Below are 16,565 nucleotides of genomic sequence, written 5' to 3' on the forward strand. Positions count from 1 at the left end.
TTATCACAGATAATATTCCATCAATACAATTTATTTCATTTTGATTTGCCCAAAAATTAAACAGATGTGCAGTTGTCACATTAGAAATAAACAGAGTGATAAAATAAATAAATTAATGTGTGAATTCAGACAATTAGTAATTTTCTGCCAGCATTTAATTGAAGCAGTCTTGCTTTTTGCTGCAATACCTTTTCTAATATTCTTCAAAGGCAGAATTAGGCAGCACCCCACTGAGCTCTGATGTTTTTATTTTCATGTCCAATAGCTGTAATCCCCTCTCCATTAAGAGCAGACACAGTGTTTTTGCTGAAAGTTTTTGTAATTCATTATAATAGTATTTTTCTTACATTTTGCTTCGCAAACAAGCTAAAGAACCATTTTGTGACCTAGCAACCAGTGTTCAGTGACTCTTGTTGTGTTTACTGACACTTTGTTTCTCTGGTTAGAAAAACAACTGAGCCAATCAAAGCTTTACAGGCTATTCAAGTCTGCAACTTGTATAAGGCTGTACAAGTTGCTGTGTGTTAACTTGTAGAAATATAATAATCTCATATGTCTGCATATTTTAGCAACTTTCAGTCTAATTGTCAGGTTAATACTGAATAATCAGTGTACGAATAATGCATGACACATCCATGTAGTTCTGGTGTGGTGCTACGACAGCAGGTGAAGGTAATAGCTGGGTGTCGGTAAAATCCTACACAGTCAAACTTTAGAACTTTTGCTGTCATCCCACCCTCAAAAAATAAAAATAAAAAAAAAATAGAAATGGCTCAAACTGCTACCCTATCAAGCAAAACAAAAAGTGTTAATTCCCAGATTCGAACTAAAATTCCTGTTGCTGTGCTGCTGCTATGTGCATTTGATGTCCAGGATCTTTTGTACAACATAATATTTAGCCGGACATGAATTGGCTGCATGTCCTACACTGCTACTCCAACTTATCTTTATGTATTTCATGCTATCAGACTTTTGCACTTACTCACGCTAATGGAATGACCAACAGGAACACTCATATCACACAAGGTATATACAACAGATGGAGAAATGCAGTAGTGCTAATTAAAGACACACGAGCATATACACAAACTCACACATACACTAGTACCATATGTGCAAGAACGTCCTCACACTTAATGCACAAACACACACATTCACAGAATACACATACACACAATTATATGCACACACTTATACAGATACACATGCTGAAATGCGCACACACACTCACCTAAACATTTTATACACACTCTGTCACATGCACAAACATACACATATGCTTTCATAGTTCTCCCTGGTGTGTGACAATCCTGTCAACAGCAGAGGCTGGCTGAAGTAGAGGAGGAGGAGAGGGGAGAGGAGGAGGCTTGTGCTATGCTGAGTGGTGATTGGTCATTGCCATAGCAACGAGGGAGGGCCAGGTTAGAGACTTGTGAGGGAGGAGCTGTAGGCTGATTATAAAAGCCATCTGAGCAACACTTTCTCTTCTCCTGAGCTGTCTCCAGTGTAACCGGCTTTATTTAGTCTGTCGTGTTGTCTGGCCAGTGAGACAGCTCGCAGTCTGTGCGGAGGACAGAGGGAGGGTGGAAGGGTGAGCTGTCAGGAGGAGCAGTGGACAGGTCTGTCCATTTTCCCGGTCTTCCTGCTGAGCCGTCTGTCCATCACACTGATAGAGCTGCCTGCATTTTGTGGATTTATCTCAGTGTGAGTGACACCTGGGAAGGCAAGGGAGCCCTGAGTGGATAGGCAGGAGTCTGCTTTCCCCCTCCGTCCCTCCTGTGTGTGTGGATGACCTGTGCACCTCTGTAAGTAGCTCTGCCGCAGCCACATCCACTCACGTTTGTCATTCAGACATATTGACCATACAGCATGGGTCAGGGGTCAGGGGAGGAAGAGACAGGTCTACATGTTGCTGATTTGAGGCTGAACTTGTGCTTTTGTTCATTATTTTTCTATAAGGATTCCTCATTAGCTCACTGGACATCTCAGGGGGGCTTCCTGCGCTTCACTCGGGTCTACTAATTGGTTACTTTAACTCTCCTTGGTCTGAAACTCTGTCTTTAGTTACAACTTTAATGGCAGTCAGTGTGTGATGAAATTCCAAGGTTAGGTTGCTGTATAAATTATCAAACGGATGTAAATTGTATCACACTGTTGCCTTTTAATGGAGACAGCACATGTTGTTCCATGCAAAACTATTAGTTCTGTGACTGAAGGGAACCACAAACATATGGCCACGCTGTAGTTAAAACTTGTTGCTTGTAATAACAGTACACACTGTACAGTTCAAGAGTGCGGTACATGATGAGAATGAGGCAGTCGTCCTTTGGTGTCTTAATTTGACGTGTTTGAAATGTAACTGTTGCTCCTGTGCCATAAGAACATCTCAGGATATCTGAAACCAACACACCCACCCACTCACTCATCCACCTCTTGTCTCTCTGATGAGCCTCATGTATTAGTACTTACATGTAAACCGACTCTGAACAGTAGTAATGTAGGAGCAGCCACTCAAATAAACAGAAGACTGTCCATATCCAATGTGCACACATCACTGTTTACCTATAAGGGCCTGTGGGTGTTTGGAATTGGGTGTCTGGTGTGTGTGTGTGTGTGTGTGTGTGGGTGTGTGTGTGTGTGCGCGCACACACAAGCAAAACTGGTTCCTTTTTCCACATGATTGCCATGCGTTGGTGAATCATGCAGAGTTTAGACTGGACCTTTTTTGCAGCTATCACAAAAGTAACTGAATCTAACATATTACTAAGAAAATGCTCTTAGGGTTGAAAGTGCACACAAGCAAAACTGAATTAATGTATGAAGTCATTATTTTAATCATGTTTTAGGGTCTTCAAAAGCATCAATATTCCCTATTGGAGATATTATGGTAGTTTTTCTTGTTACAGCATGCCGGTTTATTTTGACTTAAGTTCTTCTATAATGTAGTTATGGCATTTGTTAGTTACATTGGCAGATTCTTAAATTGACCATTTGATAAATGACTCTTCCAAAAAGCAATTGTCCGGTCATGACATAGCAAATAAATAAGCATTGTAGGTCTGTCAAGCTTTAGCCTTCTTAACATGCTGGAGCAGTGTGCATAAGGCTTTATAAGAGTAATATCCAGTATCTAAGGTGTTTGTAGGTTTGTGGCAATTTTTCTCACCTTTCCGTGATCTAAACACACAAGCAAAGTTATAAGGAATGGATTGAACAGCGTGTTTTATCTGCCCTGGCACAAACAGTTAAGGTAAGCATACCTTGCTAACAAGCTTACTGCCTACAGTAGTAACCAAAGGGATGGCGTATCATATCACTGGCTAACTACTATTTTGTGGGACTACAGGTTACATCAAAAAAGATTCCATAGACTGGACATATAATGGACGTAGCTACCATGATGTCACCTATTGGTTTGTGGACTCCTGTTTAGAAGCTTTGAGTTCGGCATTTCAGCCATTGCCATCTTGGTTCTTTGGAGCTAGATGTGACCATATTTGGACAAGCGGGTGGAGCTGTGGAGGAGCGAGGGGTAGATCTGACTTTAAGGCGGACAGCCTGTCACTCAAGTGGCCCCACCCCTAAATAGGCATAACTTTAAGCAATGATAAAATGTAATTGGGTGAATTGTATAAAAAGTCCCCCCTGTACAGTTGTCATGATGGTTGAAATTAGCTATAGAGATGAAAACCGTTTTTTGCACCAGGCTGTAAACATGTTTATTTCTGCAGTAAAGTTGGGCATTTCAACATGAGGATCTATAGGGATTAACTCGCTCTTGGAGCCAGCCTCAACTGGCCGTTCAAGGAACTGCAGTATTTGGTATGTTGGCTTCACTTTTCAGCCCTGGAGATTACCACCCGAAAAATTCAAGACCAACATATCAGTGCTAAAATTCTTGTTGCTGACCAAAAATTCAAGACCAACATTTTTCCTGTGTGGTAGCCAGTATGGCTGCAACAGAGTTTAGGCTAACGTAAGTAGCTCTGTTCTGCTCTTTGCTGGATTTGGCAAAGTTTTGCTCTAACTTCAACCTTCGCCAAACTCATCATCTGAGATAGAATTACTTTTTCCAAAGTCATTGGTTTGCTCTGAAAAACAACATGCTGTTTTTGTTTACTTCACCTAAAATCAAAAACCCACTATTTCAAATTTTCAAAATTGAATGCATAGTTTGCCAGGTGTAGTGACAGTGAGTGGAACACGACTTAGGGGCCGAAGGCTGAAAAGACGGAATGTGGTGAAGCAAAATTTGTTGGTAAATTGAACAAAACAAACAGAAATTTGTAGTTTCCAAAATAAAGGAGTGACTGTGATTGATTGATTCTTTCAAATGTTGTGTTTCCTAACTGGTGCTGCAAGTTGAGCAAGTTGCAGATCAGTGAATTTGGCCTCATCTACATGCCTTAGGATTAATACGAAATGAATGTAACATGCCAAACATAGCCATAATGTTAATACACATTTTCCCTGTCCTTTTTAGTATTCTGTCAGTCTTTGGCTGCCCTCTGTATTTATTGGTTTTTCAAATTGGTCATAACCATAATTCCAGTTATCCTTATGACACAAGCAGTGTCTACATGTACCTGCCTTACATGATAATAATACAGTTACGTCTCTGAACAGTCAGCCTTTTGCCTCTGAGTAAAGTTGATACTGTAATTTAAGTCCAAAGTAGCAATTTTTTGTCTTAACATGCTGCAGCTGAAGCACAATGGTGATGTTTACATAAGCAGCTTATTATTAAGTCCCTGATTCATCGCGCAGCCCTGGGCCCACTCAGCCATGATAATGTGAAGATAGACCCTACCATATTTAACAATAGCCCTGGCACCAGCACTAAACCCCACTCACACATGAACAAACACATGCAAACATTTGGTCAAACACAGCAAATGGAGGGCAGTTCTTGTTTCACACAACAACGAGTCTACCGGCTACTGTGATGAAACACAGTGAAAGGTTAAATGCTTCAGAAGGCAAGCACCTTTCATAAAAGTAAATCTAACACCAGAGACTCCATGGTTCTAGTGTGTCTAAATGATACTGGCATGGCTGTATTCTAGTAGCGGAGCAACAACTTAAAGATCACTAACATGAGAGACTCGGCTCACTCACCACTTTAGTGTTTTTATGTGAAGAGTGAACCGAGTGGGTAGCGTGCTATTTGCAGGTCACTGACACTACAGAGTGTCTAGGTGAAGCAGTGTTTCTCTTATTGTTGCCATTTTGAGATGCCAGCATGTTGTATTTCCGGCAGCACTAAGGAACAGTGCGCTCTTGTTACTTTCAACTCTCTACTGGTTATTTGCAAAACAAAAGAAGCACATTAGCTATATCATTACATTATTGTTCTGTTTTCATTGGACAATACTTCACAGGTAATTTACAGTTGAATAAACTCAGTGAAGTTCAGTAAACATTGATAAAGTGGTATGTGCACACAACTCAGCTGAAACACACTGGCACACACTCCTCAGTCTTACAGGATGCCCTGAAGACTTTTCTTGTAAATATACAAAGTTATATTTACATTCAGTTTACACTCTGAGTGTGAATGCTGATCTTTCCTCATAACATATTTGCAAAGCCAATCTTGAATGCTGCATGGTTTATTAGTTTGCAGCTTTCTTCCCTGTCCTTGTCAGCTCATTGCTGCACTTCTTTGCACGTTAGTACAGCCAACTGTTGATCAGCGGGATGCATAAGACCTGTGGCAGTCTGAATGTTTCTGCATGTGTATCCCGGTGCACATACCTGGTAGAAACAAAACAGGGAACCACAAATGAAAATACTATCCATAGCGCCACTGGTGGCCAAAACTCAAAACTATCTAAAGGATACCTTTAAATAGGGGTGCTTTACAGTGAATGTCATAGCTACTGCAGAAGATCAGTGTGTAGATATCTGGGAGAACAAATAATACAAGTGAACATAAAGAAAGTCGCAAAATCTGAGCAGAACATTGCTGTGTCCAAAATCGCAGTCTAGGTACTTCATAGTCAATGTATATATATATATATATATATATATATATATATATATATATCAGCATACTTTTGTGCACATAAACAGTAGCATGTCTTTTCTGATGCACTGAGCTATATACCAAGCCACTTGCTGAGAGCCTCCCTGCCGTTTGGAAGACATAACCATGGTAATCATTGCCAACTACAACTCCACCGGCATCTGCAAGCATGATGGACCTGTTGAGTTTTTTTTTTATGCCAACAGCTGATGTTTAGCAGGTTTAATACTTATGTGTGTACCCAATTTCATGGCACACCAGCCAAATAGTTTTTGAGATATTTCAGTCTGGATCAAAGTGGTGGAGTGACCGACAGACTTCCTCAGGGCCATGCTAAATAGCATGTTAGTATTGAGTTTCTAGCTAGCTTTTTATGTGATTGCCAAAATCCAACACATCAGATGCTATATGGCCTTAAAGGTTTGAACTGATATGCTTAAAGCATGATGCTTGTGTTGGCATTTCTATAATTTTTCTGAGAAAGGATCATAGAAATAAGTAACAAAGTTCACTTTTCTCAAGGTCAGCTTACCACCTAATACAGCTTTCAGCCCCATCTCACAGTGTTTATTCAGAGAATGGAGAATTTCAGTGGTCACGTCACAGCAATGGAACATCACAAGGACTCACCACTGGTACATGTAATACATTGTTTGTCATGGTCAAGTTTCAGCTAAAGCACCAGAACATGATTGGATACTGTCTCTGTATGCAGAAGTCACATACTCCATCCTGTGCCAATGCTGCTGCCAGGGTCACATTGAATTACTAAAAAAAGATCTAAAGGGCCTAAAGTGTTGCTGGGCATGCTCTCCTCACTCACGCCCATTCCGCTTCAAAAGCTCTTCACAGGTGGGAGGGCAGTGTACTCACAGCAGAGCCATCCAGCTAATTTAAAAACATCCACCCTCTCTGTGGTTACTTTATATTGTAAAGTGATGTTGTTTTTTAGGGAGCACAGGATGGACACAAATGTTGTGACAGGCACTGTCCCTGGAGGAGAGAAGCTGTTTGCTGATTGGTTGAGCATCCTGAAGTCAAAGATTCAAGTCTCTGAGCAGGAGGGTAGCCAGTGTGTTCTTTTAACTGTTGGGCTGAAGGCTGTGTTTAGGCGCTTTACATAATTACAGCCCTCTTCCTCCCAAGTTGCTAGTCTAGCACTGCAGCTGTGATGGCTTATTAGAGGTTGGCTCACACACTGACACAGGCAGAAGCCACCTTGGGAAATGTATAATGTGTTGTGTGCAAGTGGTGTAAGGTAAGCTGTGAGTCACAGAGCTGCTCCTGTCAGAGGCAGGACCGCAAGCCAAAACCTGAAGGAAAAGTCCAAACAACTAACACATCAGAATAATCACACACACATAATGTGACGTAAAGCGATCTGACAGATGCAAAGGTCTAAAACTCTGACGCACATTTCTGACATTAAACTGAAAGAGATTTTTATCTGCTATTAAGTCATGTGTAACTAATTCCATGGTCAAGGTTTGTGTTGTCTGCTTACTTAAATAATTAATGTGTAATTCTGAGAGTTTATTTAATATATGTTTAAGTAAATAACCATGTAACAAAGACCTAATGATCAGTAATGGGACTGGCGAATGAAGACAAAGGATGTCAGCAGCCAGACACGTCAGTAATAGGACCTCACTGGTAAAGGTCTATCGTCATCTCTAAGACACAAATAAATGAAACATCTCCCAACCACTCAGGTGTTAGCTTCATATAGTAAATCTTGTGCAGGTGTACTGTTTGTGTTTGCAACACATAAAGGTTGTGAAGATCTCCATAAATACACAACCACAGACACCTTATCATGCCACCCACTTTGTAAAGAAATGTGGGGTAGGCTTTTTAATTTATGTTTCTGAGTGAGTACCTGCATTCAATTTCAGTATATGGGTACTCGCAAACAAACAAACAAACAAACAAACAAACAAACAAACAAAACAATGCAATGTATGAATAGGAACGTAAATTGGACAACAATGGAAAACAAGTGCAATTTGAAATTTACTCATTGAACAACCAGCCTATTGATCCATAAATTCCAATTTAACATAAGAAAAATCAGCCAACTTTCTGTTGCTGCCGTCACATAGGCTAGACACAGTGCTGAAGGACCGTCTCTTAGATGCCGATCAGTTTAACATCTGTCTGGTTAGCACATGCTAACACAGCAACACCAGCTAACATCTGACACAAAGATGCTTAACAGTTCCAACAAACTCAAACTAGTTATTGACCGTTAGGTAACGTTAGCTGTGTGATGCTAACAGTCAGCTACGTCACTGTGTGTGTGCGCAGGCAGTCTCTCACCAACTGTCCTGACTCGGAGCTCACACTTCTGCAGCACAGTCTCATGATAAACAGAGATAGGAAGAGAGACAGCAGGGTGAGGACAGCTGCGCTCAGCTCTACAATAAAACAAGATTTTACGCATTTTTAATAGTAAAAAAGATTTGTTTTGTTTTGTTCAGATGTGGGAGAATGGTCTGCAATTACATTATATTTACAGCCTGCAAAATAACCACAAGCCCTGCTGCTATTTTAGGATGCTGAAATGCTCGCTGATGGTAACGTTTCCAGCAGGAGAAATCAGTCCAAGACATCTAATGCTAACAATAACTGCTAACACTTCCTCCAAAGCCCAGACTCCAACAAGTTGATGGCAATATCCGAGGCCTTGAGCTTGTTTATTTCCAAGGACAAGTAACCATGTAACATTGAAAATATGACATTTATGGAAGTTAATATTTCAAATTGCAACATTTTAGTGGAAAAATGAATCCGCCTTAGTATAGAAAGTTAATCATCACTGAATGTTGGTGCGACAGCAGTTATCTGGGGGCATTTCTGATGTTGTACTTACTGTACCTGAATGTGGACCATGTGTCTAGATATTTATCAGTTTGCCTGAAAGGGGAAGAGACGTGAATAAATGGAACACACATGAATGCCTCTAAAGCACTAATGTGGCTGCCTTGATATATATCAGGGAAGAGGTGAGTTAGCAGGAAGTGATATTATCAAGAGTTGTACATGCCTGGTCTGATTGCTAAGCCCTTGGTTAAGTCCACAAAAACAGATGCTTCTAATATTCAGTGTTTCCGACGAAGAAAGTTAAAACTGTTCTAGAATAAGTTCAGAAAGCTCTGGCTGAACTTAATATTTCTTTCTGTCAGCAGGAAGTTCTCCAATCTAATTTTACAGTTTGGCCTTTTGGCCTCGCTCAAGCAATTTCATGCTTTCAGTCACAATGGCCGTCCATTAGACTGAGCCTGTCTGGGGATGATAACCGTCTGTGTTGCTGCTATCTTCTCCAAAATAAATAAATAAATCCCCCTCAATCTCTTTCTTTTTTTGTCTGCTCACTCCCTTTCTTTGATTCCCTTTCTTCACTTCTCCTTCATCCCTGAACCTTTTCCCTCTTCCACCTCTGCTCTTCTCATCCCAGTGAGAACAATTAGCTTTTTTTGTGTCTAGTTTTATTTGGCAGCTAAATCATCAGCAGAGACATTTTTAAACTGAGACATGCCTCACATGGTGTGGTAACATATCCGAGCGCTAGCATCCTGTCTCGCCCCTGAGTGAGTAAACCAAAGCGTCAGCAAACAGTCAAACACACTGCATTTTCTTTATTTGTAAAATGGATTAGACAACTTATCCTGTTAATGTGTCTGCCTGAACATGTACTAGTCAGCCCAGTTTCAAGCTTCACCATGGAGCTTAGAGCTCTGCAGGTGCTCTATTTTCAGAGCATGTTTAAGACTGCTTCAGCTGTCACTAGAAAACTCACATCTTAGATTTCTCTGCTTTTCTTATGCCTTTATATGTTTAGGCCCTATATAGTACAAACATGGAAGTACACACATACCCACATAAAACTCCCACTTTATGGACATACTTGCAAGATGTGTGTGGATGCAGCAGATACCCAGGCAAAAATATGTGTGGCAACACCAACGAAATGTTAGCAACCTGTCAGGCAAGATTCTCTTATTCTTCATGTTTCCTGATAAGTACCGATGTGTGTGGTATTTTTTCACTGCACTCATCATACATGTCAGTCCCTCTGATTTTTCAGCCTTTTGCTGCTCATGCTATTACACAGTTGTACTTCTGTCCTACCCATCTCTACTTATACTTCTCCAAACAGACATATTGCAGGGTCACAGATACTATCTAGACTTTGTCCTTGTAATTGTACAGGAGCTTTGTGTTGAGTTTTAGACCTTTGGTTAGAGTGCCAGTCTACATGTGCTTTGTGGACATGCAGGTTTATGACCACCAAGTCCTGCATCGGGTTTGGTATCCGGTGTGTGACCTGCTACACAGTTGATTTGCGGGTGGTATTTTGTTTGTTTTATTTCTGGGTTCAGGTCTCTGGGTTAAATAAAGTACATGTGGGTTTGAATGCAGGTTTTGGATAATAAATATATTCAAATAAAATGAATGTAATAGTAATTTAAATGACTGCTGTATAGTTTTAATCCTGTGACTGCTGACTTTAGGTGAGAGCAAATAATATTAGCATATATTGTATTTCATGAATTACCTTGACTTTAAAATGTATTATGGTAGTTCCACATGTATGAAATGTCCCAATGAAATGATCACTTTAATTGTGCTGCATAGCTAAATTTGGTCAGGTTGTGGATCTTTTCGGTCGCAGAACTAATTGGTCGTGTGAGGGGGCTTGTAATGGCGGTGCGGGGGTTATCACTACAAGCCATTTTTATATAACCAGATTGTGATATGCATCCATTTTCAGTGGGTGTTGGGTCTCTCCAGGGTTCTGTCAAGTCACTGATTCTGTTTCCAGTTTGCATTGATAAAACCTCCAAGGTTTGGAGAGTGTGGTACCCACAGACAGTTGTGGTTGGGGATGTTGGGCATGGTGGTTGGAAGAAAAAAGTCTAAACAGGAATTAGCTAAGGAGAAGGATCTCTGGGATACCTCCTGTGATCCTGCGCAGATAGTCAACAGCATTGGTACCTGGCAAAATAAAAGCAGGTTAGTCCAGAAAATGTTGAACCTGGCTCAACTTTTGCTGGAATGTGAGGAGACATCATCCAGTGCAACTGCACATTCCTGGTAGATTACTTTGTAACATGAAAGCCATATTTCTACTGTTTACCTCAAGCAGAAGAAGAGTCATATCCTTCCAGAGCACTGACATTCTCCATCTTAATATCATAAAATATGCAATGGTTTGGTGTCTGATAAGATGTATTACTGAAACTGGTTTTCATTATCTCACCAGTATACTTAAAGCAGCTACCAGTTCCAACTAATACAGTCCCTTGCATTTTTAATGCCAAGCTGTGTCTGGTCCAGTCCAGTTGCCAAAAGAAAATTCTTACATTGCATGTTTTATCAAACCATGAATATGTTACATTTTTGCTTTTAATACAACATATGTATCATATTAACATTTCTAAAGTGATGTAGTTATTGAGCTGACTGTCATAGGGAGGTAAAAACATGCAAATGTTATGTATCTGTATCCATGGTTTGCATAAAGAGACAATGCCAACATTTATTCTGGGGTTCTGGGTTTAATCCAGACCCTTAGAAGTAGCAGTAAACAGATGCATGAATGGATAATTGGAATTCATTCTTATGTATCAAGCACATGGGACAATTTCTTACTAAAGATGTGTATAAATGTCTGTGGATTTTCCAACCACCACGTCATGTATGGCCTGTTGCACAAACCATGGTGGCCTGTGATACAACAGGCCAGTCTGATGTTGACCCCAGCACTGTTGTTATTCACTCAGAGCCACTGGACACACTAGTCCTACTGTTTCCATGGGGGCAGGGGGTGACATGCAGACAGACACAGAGCGGAAGACAGAGGGTTTTATTGTTATTGTCAACACTCAATTTTTCTGCTATTGACAGCTCCATTACAAGCACCTCTCTGAAACTATTCTGAGCAAAATTCTGAGGAGAAATGAGTCGGACGAGGAGCCAAGTACAATAAGAGATAAACAAGTGAAGAAAAATGCCAGGCAGAGAAAAGCCGAGTGTGATGTATGGCCATACAACAGAGCAAATAACGTAGTGATTGTTGTCTAGCGGGGCCTGACTCCAGGCCCCGCTAAAAAGATGGGACGGAAGGAAACAAAAGGTCATCTTACAGCTACAGCAGGACACAAAGAGAGAAAGAGGAGAACGTGACATCATCTTTCTGACTGCATGCTCTGTGTGACAAAGATGTCAAGTATGCTGGATTTTTCATAATTGATTAGAGGGACATGGACACAAGCTTAAAGTTTGTTACTGTCTGTCAAGGCTTAACATTTTCCTCCACAACACTGCACAGAAAGAGATGTCTGGCAGAGGTGACTATCACTGTGGGACAACAGGGAGAAAATCCTTTGGGTTTCTTTTATCTCTTAAATCATCACACTTGTTGCAGACAGGGCTGAAGCCAAGTCTCTGTAACATGCATTTTAAGAGTAGTGGTGAGGGTGAAACTGGCGCTCACTGCAGCTTGTTAGGAAGTAAAGGCAAGGAGCCCAAATCTGGCTTTAGTCTATCTCAACGTCCTATTACGTCAGACAAGGTTGTTTCAGGCAACAATGGCTCTGTTGAAAGCAGAGTCTCTCTTCAAGCTTTGTTTGGAGTTCATGAGAATATAATCTGTTGGTCTGAGCAGGCTACACAAAGCTCTGTGTATTATGGACTACACCCAGATATGATCATCCACAGACTCGGCTAATACTGAGGCTTTATGGGTCTTAAGTTTCGATGACCTCTCCTGCACCAAAATCCTGTCTAATGAAGAAAATGATTGCTTCCAGACGATGATGTGTGATGTGAAAGGTGTTGCTTGTAGTGACAAACTCACATGTAATTATCACCCCACCCTGCAGTTTCCCCCAGCTCTACAGACCCTTTTAGCATCCTTTGCTAAAAGGGTCTGTAGAGCTGGGGGAGGTGCTGCTGCCATCAACCAGCAGGCATAGGCAGCTGTTCTCAGAGAAAAAGCTCTACACTACCTGCTCTACACTACCTGCCCAGCACCAAACAGCAAAAAGGCACATTTAGAAACTAGCTGTTGAACACAGTGGAGCATTTAGCAGCTAACAGACAGATATTTTTCTCAGGAGTTGGTATTGACCAAAACAGAGCTAAAAGAAAACTGAACACTGAGTCCCAGTGAAACAGGAGTTAAAGCATCTTTAGCATCTGTACTGTGACATATTTCCCAGTGAAATGAAATATTTGAGCAATGTACAGTTACAAGAGGGATTTAAATCAAACCCTTCACATTTGATTGGACTGCTTAAATGTGGGCAAGCTTGGAGTTTAGCGCAATATGGAGCTTCAGTAGAGTCATATGCTGTGTCTCAAATCACATACTTCCGTTAGTACACTTCTATGTAGTATACTATGTGCACTATGTACTTATTGGCGTAGTGTGCGAATTTCGACAGGGTAGTGTTGTCTCAAACCAAACATGGCTGTTGTGCACTCACCGGAAATGACGACCGCAAATTAGCTAGTTAGCAGACTAGCATTAGCATTCGCGTTATCGTTCTTGGTACCAAATCATTACAGACTGCTAAATTAACCCAACAAACATACTGCTGGATTATACCCGACAACAGTATAGTGGTGCTTAGTGCAAAAACACAATTTGTACAATGCAGCGACGTTCATGGTCGCACAGTCCTCGGCCACTATTTCCAGTTTGAAAAGTGGTCCCTCCCCTTCCGCTCCGTAGCCAAGATGGCGACCATTGAGGGCAAGAAGTGTCCATAGTTCCACACTCAACTTCTTGACCGTTTTGAGTGCACCATCCGGGTACTCATAGTGCACTGCATTTGTCCATACTTCTCAGTGTGAACGCACTTATGCACTCAAAATATTAAGTGTAAGTGCTTAACTCAAAATATTAAGTGTAAGGACAGAAGTACGTTATTTGAGACACAGCAATAGACTGTAAAAACAATGGATGTAGCTACTGTGACGGCAACCATTGGTTTGTGGACTGGTGTTTTGAGTTTAGCATTTCGGCCATCGCCATCTTGGCTTTTTAGAGCCAGACGTGATCATATCTGGGTGGGAGGCTGGAGCTGTGGAGGAGCGAGGGGTGGATCTGACTGAGAAGCCGAGGAGACTATCAGCAGACAGTCTGTCTGCTTCATTGTTTTGGAAATGAAAAGGAAGGTTTTGCCAAACACACATCTCTGCCTACCTCTCACCATAGTGCTCTGTTAACCATTACAACCCACAACCGGTGAAGTATGGCTTCCTAAGACCGGTGTGGCTAGTTAGCTGATCAAGTCTCATTTGATTCCCTGAGAGCAGAATGAGTGATCAAGCACTTCAAACTGTTAACCTTACAGAAAGTAGACTCACAAGTCAGTCTTTAGACGCTTTGCTTAACTAAAGACTGATGACTTTCTCCCTGATTTTGTGTTTAGATGGGCGGATACAATTTCAGAGTTTAAAAAACTCCCTACGTTGCAGAACTAATAGTAAATCTGCAGGGTGGTCCTTCGGTGGCTCGCTGAACTCTTGTGCTTGTAAATATAGTCCGACTAGAAACACGTGTAGCAGTACAAAATGGCTCAGCCGTGCTCGCAGAAAACGCCGTCAAAGTTCAGTGGATGTTTGTCGCGTTTGCAGCGACACATTCTCGCCAACTAAAAGAAACAAACATGATCCTTTACAAGGCCATGACTCATCCGTCTGACCGGACTATAACGTTAGAGGGAATCGCCTTGTTGTTTACAAATACTTCCGGGTAGAAAACCAGCAGAGCTTTTAGCTATATATATAGCCTATATATCACATTTTTCACATCACTGTATCACCGTTTGGACTAATCCAATGTTTGTAAAGTCTATAAACACAATGATTGAACAAACATTACTATTTCTGTGTGCACGTTTAGCTGGGCTAACCGTTAGCTGTTAGCCCAGCCCTGTTAGCCGTTAGCAGTGTCTGTAATAGGTAATAACTCAATAAACGGTCCGTGAAAAAAATATCTTTTCCAGCGGATATCTTAGTTACAACATGATTGAGCTAGCAAAGCAGTTTTGTGTTGCTATGTGTGGTATTTATTCAGTTTTGGGAAATCACGATGTCTAGAAAGCATCAGTGGCTGCAGCTGACAGGGACAGCTAACAGCAGCAGCAAAGGTAACAGAACGTCATCTGTTAAAAGCCTCCCGTTGTCGGATACGACATGAAACTACTCCAGTTAGCTAAATAATGTTGTAACTAAGACATCCGCTGGAAAAAATATTTTCTTCACGGATGAGCACACGTTTGATAAAACGGAGTTAAATTTCTCTGCGTCCATTTTCAAGCTCTCTGTGTGTTTGTTTCCTTGTGGACGAGAAAAGGAGGAGCGTACATTTCCGAGAAGGCGTGTCCTTTTCAAAAATGCAAGAGGCGTTGCTTTGTTGCCGGCCGTTTTCGCCGGTGTGTTAAACACACTTTAGAAAGGAGTGTCGCCAGACTATCAGAAGGCGGAGATCTCTGATTGTCTGGTGGCGAGACTATACAGAAAGAGGTAAGACGTGGATTTTGATGTACAGATTTATTTGGCATATAACAGCAGATAAATGATCAATACACAGGGTCACTTGGTGTTTAAATTCATCAGGTGTCCAGGCATGTCTCAATATGAATACTAATGTAATATGTGAAATGACCACGACCTATTAACACCGCATTCTGTGGTGGCAGCACGTAATGGGTTGAAATTACGTGCTGCCACCACGAAAACAATGCCAATGTAAAGTCAATTAGGGTCCTCTCCCGTGGTGGACACACGGATTCCCTGATTCAATCACGTCACGTCAACCTCGTTTTCCTCAATGATATCTTTAACATTCCTGTATACACACAAAAACGCGGAAGTGTCCTTGATAACTCAACAATATGACAGGTTAATGTCAAGACCATAAAATAAAATAAATGTATTTTGCCAGCTTTTGATAGCGTGGGGCTTTAAGAGCATTGTGCTGTGGGCGGATGGGGCGCGTTCCACTACTGTTTTGTAGCTGCTGTCCGCCGTCTGTGGGCTTCATTCCATTTCAGATTGCCATCCGTCTGCCGTAACTGAATCCAAACGCCAGTAATAAATAAATAAATAAGAAGATAAAAATAAGGCTGAGCACGGAAGAACCAGAGAGGAAACACCATCACATGGAGCCTTCTGCCCCTGGCAACCCGGCCACCCTCCACTCCACCAGGGGAGAGTGGACCCCAAGCCAGCGCCACAGAACCAGCGGCTGCCCCGCTGGTTATACGTCCGACCGTGGCAGCTGTCACACAAACCGCTGCTGAAAATTATACATTTTGATACAGGTAGGCTATATACATATTGCAAAACTCTGTAAAAGTACACCAAAGCATATTTTCGTTTCCAAATATTTATTTGAAAACGAAACCATTCATACGGTCAATATAAAACATTTTGTTAGTAATAAAAAACAAATGTAATCTCAATGTGAGCCAGCTGGCGGGACTGCGGCTGAACCACTTTCAATGTTCATTCATTCATT

The 16,565-nt window shown here is 41.3% G+C and overlaps 1 protein-coding gene across 1 annotated transcript in view; it reads left to right on the forward strand.

Moving 5' to 3' along the window:
• The first annotated feature begins 1,479 nt into the window (after positions 1–1,479).
• Positions 1,480–16,565, forward strand: part of cdk18 (cyclin dependent kinase 18) — a 68,201-nt gene continuing 53,115 nt past the window's right edge. The window contains exon 1 of the mRNA XM_033627500.2: positions 1,480–1,805. The gene's annotated coding sequence lies outside the window, so the exon portion shown is untranslated. The remainder of the gene's footprint in view (positions 1,806–16,565) is intronic.

This window comes from Epinephelus lanceolatus, chromosome 1 (genome assembly GCF_041903045.1).
Source record: "Epinephelus lanceolatus isolate andai-2023 chromosome 1, ASM4190304v1, whole genome shotgun sequence".
NCBI lineage: Eukaryota > Metazoa > Chordata > Actinopteri > Perciformes > Serranidae > Epinephelus > Epinephelus lanceolatus.